Source organism: Condylura cristata, unplaced genomic scaffold (genome assembly GCF_000260355.1).
Source record: "Condylura cristata isolate star-nosed mole 26May11 unplaced genomic scaffold, ConCri1.0 scaffold00015, whole genome shotgun sequence".
NCBI classification, from domain to species: domain Eukaryota; kingdom Metazoa; phylum Chordata; class Mammalia; order Eulipotyphla; family Talpidae; genus Condylura; species Condylura cristata.
The window spans coordinates 9,679,285-9,687,614 of record NW_004567116.1 but is presented as its reverse complement, the minus strand read 5'-3'; positions in this window follow the sequence as shown (position 1 = coordinate 9,687,614).

The following is an 8,330-nucleotide window of genomic DNA, read 5'->3' as shown; positions in this document are numbered from 1 at the left end:
AAGCCACTTCCGCATGAGTTCGATTCCCGCCCGCTCCGGAGGTGACCACATGGTGCGGCAGACCTCTCCTGACCCGCCCGCTGCTCCCCTCAGCAGTGTACTTCGTAGATCTGCCTGTTCTGCTCAGCTAAAGCCACTTCTGCATGAGTTCGATCCCCGCCTGCCCCGGAGGTGACCACATGGTGTGGCAGACCTCTCCTGACCTGCCCGCTTTGTTGATCTGCCTGTTCTGCTCCCCACTCTGTCTCTGGTGAATCATCTCACCCTCCACATCTCTGGCCTGTACCCCATTTCTGTATGAATAAATAAATCTTTTTTTAAAAAAAAAGCAAATAAATAAAAACCTGAGAATGGACAAGATGGATTCAGCCTCAAGACCGAGCACCCTGCTGGCCTTCCATGAGACACACCTGGGGCCTTAACTAGCGACAGGGCCTATGGCTTTTACTAACCCTAGTCCTTGGGGAACAGATGAAGTGAGCCTTTGCAGAGTAACGGCTCCAGAGCTACAGACTTTCAAACTTGATTTGTTTTCTATTCTATTTGTGAATTAGGGTGTGTTTACCGTGAAAGGATGATTTAGATAATGGCGAGTCTGCTGGAAATATAAGGGATAATTGAATCTCAAAGTCTATTAAAGACTCTTGTCTTACATCTCTCAGGATGACATTTTATTACAGGGGCCGACAGAGCTCTTAGATTCAGTTTCTTCTCTCTCCTCCTCTTTTCTTCATTAGCTTGCCAGAGTTAGAGTGTTCTCTTTCTCCAACCTTGGAGAAGTGTCAGGAAATCCCAGAGGACTGCCTGGGGGAGGTGGCCTTGCTTGGCAGCTTGATGCAGGAACTCTGGAGTGGACATTAACCAGCAAGTCTCTTACTTCTTACCTCCTGTAAGCCTCAATTTCTTTATGTGCCTGGTGGGCTACTGTTTACTTCTTGATTGTCACAAAGCTGCATAAGACCATGCTTAGCCCAGTGCCTGGCACTTTACAGTAAGTGTCCCAATCAATTGTTACAATCAGAACTTTTGTCATTCTCTCTTCTGACACCAACTTGTTATGTTTCCTGGAGGCAAAGCGGCTCATTTCTGTGGCTCCCCCTGTTCCTCATGTGCCAGCAGAACTCTTGACAGTTAATAACTCCAGTGAAGCCCCAAAAAGCAAGAGGCAACAGAACAGCAACAGCGATAATAAAAAAAGAAAAACCCACCCAGTCTGCAGAAGAATAATGTCACTTCTCATGGACTGCTCTATGCAAATGGGTCTTTCTCTCCGAAAAGTCTGGAATCTGCTGCTCATGGCTGCCATACCTGCCCTTGTTCTGTGGTCTGATCTTCTGGGCACTCATGTCCACACATTTCTGAACCTGGCGGGGGGCCCTGGCACGGTCAGTTCACCCTGACTGCCAAACGCAAAGTCCCTTTCTTAGGAGCAAATAGCATCACACATGTTGCCATCAAGAAAAGGGAAGTGTTCGTAGTGGCATCACGACCAGCTCCTTTCGGCAGCCTTTTGAAACAGGGGGATGGCTGGAGACAAAGGTCTTTCGGTCTGAGCTGTTCCCCAGGCTGCTGAGGAATCGTGGGGGGCCACGCTCCTCTTTCCCCATCACCACTGCTAGGATTGCGATCCTCTCTTTGAGCAGGACCCGGCAGCCAAAGGGATAGGTTTCAACTGCCCTTGACTCTGTTTATAATCACACACATGAAAGGAAGGGAAGGAGATTGAGTCTGTAGGACCGGTTCTTTGTGTAGCCTAATTTATCTCTCTCCGGCAGTGGTGGGCTAAGCGGGTTTCCTTTGTGTTTCCGATGCGGGAAACTGAAATATGAATCTATGTTGATGAGAGAATAAAGGAATTGAAAGAGGCATAAATCTTATCTTCTCACAACCCTAGCAGATCAGCTTCTTGTGAAGAAGGGGATTATACTTCTGTAATTAACTGCTTTGAGGCTTCTGGCACTGAATAATAGCACCGAGGGAAGTGGGATAAAAGGCAGGCGGGCGGGTACAGGAGCCAGTGGTGAACAATGGTCGCAGGCTGGACATCCATTGCTCGTGCCCAGCTCTCAGAGTCAAGCCGGGAGGCATCTTCCCTCTCTATCAGCACTCATGGCAGAGAGAACAGAATCGCAGCACAAATAGCTCAGAATCCTGTTCCATGGAAGGCTGCCACCAGCGCCCTGCAGACCCCCCTTTTTCACCCCCTTTTGTGGTCCAGACACGCAGGCCCCTCCCTCTTAGCTGTTTACCAAATGCCCTTTGGAGGTGACGGCCACTGAGTAGCCGTGAGATCTTGGAGAAGTTGGCCAGTTTCTCAGATTTTCAGTGTTAGCAGGGGCTGGACATGCATTTCTAACAAGGGAGAAATGGGATCATCAATATAGATAAATTATTGGTCACAGGGGTGGCACATAGCAGGCAGTGACTCCATGGGAGTTGTATTATCGTAATTATTATGTTGGGATAAAAATGGATGGGGCATTGTCGGCATTGGGTAGTCCACGCTTATCAGCTGACCACGTGTGCACAGGCACATACGTGTACCAATGCTTGAAAGCTACACCGCATCCATGTCAGGGAGGCAGGCGTCTTACCCGACTTCACTGAGGGCGAAGCAGGCTCCCGGAAGGTGGGGGTGGAGACCGGAAGCCAGGAGACCCCTCACAGGTGCCCACCCTGATCCTGTTCAGATTTGACGCTCCGTGGCTCTCCAGACCTCACCACCTAAGATCACACCTTTGCTTCCTCTTCCTCCCGAGGCATGCTGGCCTCACTGGGTCCTACTTAGTTTCTCTAAAGATGTCTCCAGAATGTTGACTTCTTGGTCCTGCAGCCGCACACGCTGGTCCTGACCCTGCCAGCCAGGCCTCCTACAGTGAGTGGGCTCCTGATGGATGTTCTCTTTCCATCACCCCACACTGGTGCTGGGTGAGCTTTCCTGCCCCCACTTTCCTATCCTTCTTTATGGGGAGCAGCAGCCACTCCCCACAACTCCTGGCGTTCAAAGCCTTTCGGTTGACTCACCCCAGTGCATCTCTTTCTCCCAGTGAGAACCTCTGCTCCAGCTGCAAACCACTGCAGACCAAAACCCAACCCCATCATCACTGAAGGGAGCATTGCTGGGACATGTTCCAGCTGAGCCTGGCTTGGGCCCCTCAGGCAGACACCCCACAGCCATTCTAGGGCTCAGGGCATCCGGTGCTTGATAAAATGCAAATGTGCACAGTAGGTGTGGGAGACCCCATGTAGCCACCCACCCATCCACTTGACAGAGGGATCCTGGACCTAAGTGGCTCACCAGAGGGACACCCCAAAAGCCAGCTGCAGGAAGAGCACTCCAAGCTGAGCACCGATGTGGTGGGTCAGGGTTGGGTGACGGTGGTCGGATTGGAGATTGAGATTTAGGAGGGCAGTCATGGGAATCCGCAGCTATACGCAGATGAAATAGGGCTGAACACCAAGCCAAGAAGTGCTATGGGAGAGGGAACCCAGGAGAGCTTCCAGGAGGAAGTGGCCTTGTTGAGTCTGCAGAACCAGAAGGATCATGCTCAGTGACAGGCAGGGGCAAGACATCCCCACGGAAGGAACAGCATAGTAAGAGGCACAGCCTGGCAGCCAGGGAAGGGGCGCGTGAGGGGCCAGGCATGGGGGACAGCCTGCTGGCAGCAAAGGAAAAAGCATGGAAAATGGATGCAAGTTCTGACTCTGCATCTGACCTGACCAGCTCAGCATCGGGGCACGTCTCTCCCTTTCTGGACCTCAGTTCTTTATAGGCAAAGTGGGCAGAATGGAATCACCAGCCTCTTGGGGTTGTTACGAGGATGCATGCAGACAGGAAGGCACCACACAGAGGGCCTGGCATGCAGAAGGTGCTCTGCAGGAGGCCGATGGAACGCCACGTGGCTGGAGACAGCTACTGCAGGGCCACAGTATGGAATGACGCTGCTGTTCTCATTGCTTCCCGGGGGCCATGTCCTTCCCCAGGAGCTAGCCAGCTGCCCTGGGAGGGCTGCCTGCCCACCATGGTTGCCAGGACGCTTGGCCAGTCCCCATCTAGAACCATCTTCTGGTCCTGCCATTATACTTGAGCCCTCTCCAGCCTGAACACAACTGGGGCTAGTGTTCCAGGGCTGGTAACATTTGTTGGCAGTGCTGTGTTTGGGAGCGAGAGCTGTGTTTAGGTAGAAACAGACACTGAAAACAGCTGCTGGCTTCTCTGCCTTGGTAAACACGGAGGAAGCCCCGCCGCTCTGGGCTTTGTCAGACGACTGGGAGCACAGGCAGGCCCTGCTCATTGCAGCTTGCTGGGTAGGTGAGTGAATCACTTTCTCAGGTTGGGCAGGAGAGGGGGGCTGGGAATTAGCCCTCCTGGGATTCTTGGTGTTTGAGGACTCTAGAGGCCCCTCCACCATTTAATGTCTTTGGGACTTTGGGTTCGTGCTTCAAACTCTCTGGTTGAATCAGCCAGCAAAGGGATTTCCTGGCGTGTCCCTCTCTTTCTTAGTGAGTGGTTGCCGATTTACCCAGGCACCAGAATCCCTTGAATGGAGAGGACTAAAAAATCTCGTGCCCAGGTCCTATCTCAGACTCACCGAGTCAGGATCTCTGAGGGGGGAGGCGAGGCCAAGGAACCTGCATTTCCACAAACTCACCAGACAGTTCTGTTACAGGCATCAGGAGCTATGCCTCGAGCACACTGACTTCTAACAGGCTCCCTGGGAAACCAGAAGGGTCAGAAGAGGGCACCTGACAGATGCCAGCATGCCACTCCTTGCATGCACATCTGCAATTTTATGCTGTGTGACTTTGGCCTGGGAACAAACTATTGGATATCTGACTCCTTAGAATAGACTCCTTAGAATGACTCTCTGGTGGCGCAGCGGGTTAAAGCACAGCACTAAGAAGCTAAAAGCACTTCAGCACAAGTTCGATCCCTGCCCCGGAGGTGACCACATGGCGCGGCAGACCTCTCCTGACCCTCCTGCTGCTCCCTTCAGCAGGAAACTTCATTGATCTGCCTGTTCTGTTCCTCACTCTGTCTCCGGTGACCTCTCTTACTCCCGGCTCCTGCACCTCTGGCTTGTACCCCAGTTCTGTATGAATACATAAATAAATTTTTTTAAAAATCAAAAAAAAATTAACAGGTAAATAATCGTCCAAATTGAAGGGCGTGCTTCAGGAGTCTGGGGTCAGGCCCTGTCGATGCCTGCAACTCGCTGAGTGCCCTGCACAGGCTCCAAGCCTCAGTTTCCCGTCTGAAACTGGCTCTGCATGTCCCTGCGCGGAGCACAGCCCGAAACCCTGCCTGCCATACACTTGTTAGCAGCGACCTTTCTCTCCACGCCAGGCTGGTCTGTTAAAGCACATCAGCAACACCCTTCCTTTTAGGGTTAGTGGATTTACTTTTGAGTTGCCTGCAGCCCCCAAAGTGGCATTTTCCTGGGAAAAATGCAAGGCGGAAGCCCGCCTGAAGGTGGCGCTGTGGCTCCAGCTGCTGCTTTCGGGCCATCTATATTTTCAGAACAGCGTTTCTATTCCTTCTGGGGGTCCTCACAGTCCAGCAGGTCCTGACTATTTGCAAGAACCAACGAGGCCAGCCCACTCGGGACTCCCTATCTCCTGGGTCTCTTGACATATCTTCAAAGCTTTCGAGCTCCTTTGGGTCCTCCCTTCCGGGAAGAGGGAGTGCTGGCTGCGACTGGCACACTGAGGGCACAGGTCTGTGCTGGGCTTTCCCCGGAGACTTGTTTTCCAGTACGCGGTGCTGGCAGGAGGTCCTGGGCACGGAGCTGCAGCGGAGTCTGGACGTGTTGGTTGGGGCCACAGTGTCTTTGCCCCTCCACCCCCCACGTGGACTCCACGCCCTGGCCAGTCCCTTGATATTTGGAAAGCACACCATATTCTTCCCGCCGCCGCCTCGCTATTCATTTGGGCTTGGCTTTTAGCTGAGCCATTAATAAAGAATCCAGGGGGAGGGCCGGAGAGGGGGCAAGAAAAAGGAACAAGGGAAATGCTAACCTTTATTAAGTGCCCGCTGGGCGCTAAGCACATCCACAATAACTAGAACAGCAATTTCTATTCTTTCTTTCGGCTGCCTAACCCTTTCTTCCATCCAAATCACAGGCTGACCCTGTCGCTTAAACCAGATACCAGGGGACCGGCGAAGTGCCCAGGGTCCTTGCTTCTCACCCCATACTTTTCTCCCCTCGGGGCAGTCCCTGGGGTGCTCTGGGGGGGTCTGGATCCAAAGCACCATGCTCTTAGAGGAATAGTATCCCCATGTTTTCAAATATGAAAGTTGAAGCCGAGAGTGATAAGGTATCTTGCAAAGTTGCATGATTAATGAAGCAGAGAGCCAGGCTGCAGGCCCAGGCAGGCTTGACATCAACACCCCCAAGAAGTAGGTACCCCATTCTTAGCGAGGGGCCCAAAGGGGCTGTGTCTCCTTCTTCAGCCCAAAGACCAGGTCAGATACACGTGGACACAGCTGGTGCTGGATGTTTGGTAAAGAAGACGCCCCCAAGTGAGGAACCCAGGTGGGACAGGTGAGCTGTCGAGGGTGGGGAGCCCCAAAATACAGTCCATGCATTCTGCTTTGCAGGAGAAGGAGATTGCAAAAGAGCAGCTTCCAAAAGGCAGTGGGTTGAAAGGCCCACCAAAGTGAAGTCATGTGTCTGCTTGAAGTCTTCGTGGGCGTGGGACGTGAGCTGGCGGTGCTGGGGTTGGAGAGTCAGCTCCGCTGGCCCAGCCCGACGGCTCTGTGAAACGGCATCAGCAATGTGCCACCAGGCCGCTGTCGGGTTCACGGAGCGCTTGTGCACGGAAGCACTGTGTCTGGGCCGTGCAGAGTAAACCCGGCCTTGCCCTGTTCTCCAGCTTTCCCCAAAGCCCACTGACTTTAAGTCACGTGCTAAATGGGCATGCACCCGACGGGCACATCACGGCTGGCTTCGACTCAGTCACTCGGCTGAAACACTCACTTTTTCCCCTTAAGGGAGATGTAACTCTGAGTCTCAGTTCGTAAACTTAAGAGTCCCAGGGTCAGAGTGGTGGAATCCAACACCTTCCTCTTAGTGTTGGGCCAGGGGACCTGCAGAGGTCAGCGGGGGGCTCCAGCCAGAGCTGGGCTGGAATCCGCCTCTGCTGACTCCCACCCTTTGTTCCAGCCCCTCCGGTGGGGGCCCTGTGTTGGGGTGGAGGCCTCCATTTGGGGGGCGTGGGGGCAGGGCTAGTCGGCGGTGGAGAGGCGCCTTCCACAGGCATCAAGGGGTGAGGAGGCCCCTCTTGGAGCAGGATGACCCAGGAAGGGAACCTTCTCTCTCTGCCTGTTTCCTTATCTGAAAACTGAGGAGAATCCAAGCACCACTCAGGTTATTTGAAGATTAAATGAGTGAGTAGGACTACAGCCCACACTTCATATCCTGTGCCAGTCTGGCTTTAAACTCTTCATGTACTTGCCCACTTAATCTTCACTGGCAACTGGCACTTCACTGCTGAGGAAACGAGGTTGGGGCTGGTTCGGCAAAGCCCAAGGCCGCGTCAGAGTGCTATTCTGAGCTCTGGTGTCCACCACCGCTCTGCCCTGTGGCCTCTCGAGCTAGGTGAGCCACTGTCTGCCTGTAGAAGCGCCAGGATGGTATTCTCTCCCTGCCTGTCCCTCTTGTCCTATCTTCCCTTCCACGCCCTCGTGCCCCCAAGAACAGGCCACCCCAGACAGTGTGCTGATGTCCCGCGGGCACTGAACCCGTCCATCTTCATGGTTTCACCTCTGATCATTCTCGATTGGAGATGTTGGGGTTTTACTTTTCATGTTTTGCTTAGAACTAGAAAATGTGAACAGATCTTGGTTCCTGCTTTGCAGGTAAAGGGGAGACGGTGAAGAGCTGTTCCTCAGAGGCAAGATGCTTTGAAAAGGACGTCACTGGTTTGCGTGGACTCCTTCATCAGATGGCCAAGGCGGCCAAGGCGGCCCTGCCCGCCCCGCGCCCACAGCTCAGTGCTCAGGGGTGTTCCCAGTGTGGTGATCCTGGTTGCACCCACATGCTGCACCCCTCCCCCCTCCCCGAGCCCACAGACTGGTTTCCAGTATGTGACAGACCCATTTGGGAGAAAATACGCCTTCTTGTTTGTGGATTCCTGGTGACACTCGGTCAAGTCCCTGGTTACTATAGAGACCCAGTCAACACGTCCAAATACTCTTCTTCGCACAGAAACTTGTCTTCTCACCGGTCACTGCAGAGCCTCAAAGAACAGAGGGTCTCAGGCAGCAGCAGGGAAGGTTTAGCTGCTGAGCCCCACCTCCCCCTGGGCCTGGTTCCCTTCCAGCCTTG